The sequence below is a fragment of the Schistocerca serialis genome, chromosome 1 (assembly GCF_023864345.2).
Source record: "Schistocerca serialis cubense isolate TAMUIC-IGC-003099 chromosome 1, iqSchSeri2.2, whole genome shotgun sequence".
Taxonomy (NCBI): Eukaryota; Metazoa; Arthropoda; class Insecta; order Orthoptera; family Acrididae; genus Schistocerca; species Schistocerca serialis.
The window spans coordinates 1,154,916,811-1,154,917,810 of NC_064638.1; the positions used below are offsets into that span (position 1 = coordinate 1,154,916,811).

The window sequence follows — 1,000 nt, forward strand, 5'->3', positions numbered from 1 at the left end:
AGATTTTCCATGACGCTGCAAGGTGTCCCGGCTGCGAATTCGATAGCGTAGGAGGCAAACGGCGAGCGCTGGGAACGGCTGAGTTACGGCGGAAGAGGCCGTAGGAAGTGTTTCGCGAGGACTCGGTGGAGGAAAGAACGGTCGTCGTAAAAGAGAACCGCCGCCACAGCCGCCCCCGCGTGGCGTGTAACCGGAAGCGCCTCTCGCCAGCGCTGCGTAGGCGGAAACCAGACACTGCACACCTCTCGGAATTGGAATGAACCTCCGCTCTGTGCGAACAAAACCCGATGGCGCGGCCAACTGAGCCTCGCAAGAGCGAAAGAGCACGCTGTGGCAAGCTGCTTTGTGTTCTCCCGAATACAAGTCACAAAAGAACCACGCGAAAGTTGTTTTTTTTTAGATTCGAGTGTGTTATCTCCCCCCTCGTTCCTATTTCCATCTATTTCCCACATTAAACAATGTCCAGTCCAAGTAATTAATGAGCAAAGTCTTTTATGAAGATTCGAGAGGCGCGAAGATGACAATAAACTTCCAAGTTTCCAGAATGAGATTTTCGCTCTGCAGCGGAGTGTGCGCTGGTGTGAAACTTCCTGGCAATTAAAAGTGTGTGCCGGACCGAGACTCGAACTCGGGACCTTTGCCTTTCGTGGGCAAGTGCTCTACCAACTGAGCTACCCAGGCACGACTCACGCTCCGTCCTCACACCTTTACTTCCGCCAGTACCTAGTCTCCTACGTTCCAAACTTCACAGAAGCTCTCCTGCGGACCTTGCAGAACTAACACGCCTGGTAGAGCATTTTCCCGCGAAAGGCAAAGGTCCCGAGTTCGAGTCTCGATCCGGCACACAGTTTTAATCTGCCAGGAAGTTTCAACTTCCAAGTTTACTTAGTTTGCCATGTTGACATGGCTCCAGTTGTTCTTTTCTAGGGGTATGATTCTTAAAGCTGAAAATCTCACATCAGGTCCTCACGGTTCGTCTGAACCAAATAAATCTGAAGAT

The 1,000-nt window shown here is 51.3% G+C and overlaps 1 non-coding gene across 1 annotated transcript; it reads right to left on the reverse strand.

Annotated features, from left to right (window-relative positions):
- Positions 1 to 606: 606 nt before the first annotated feature.
- On the reverse strand, positions 607 to 681 carry Trnas-cga (transfer RNA serine (anticodon CGA)). Its single transcript has one exon. It is a non-coding gene; the product is annotated as a tRNA-Ser (tRNA).
- Between the last annotated feature and the right edge of the window lie 319 nt (positions 682 to 1,000).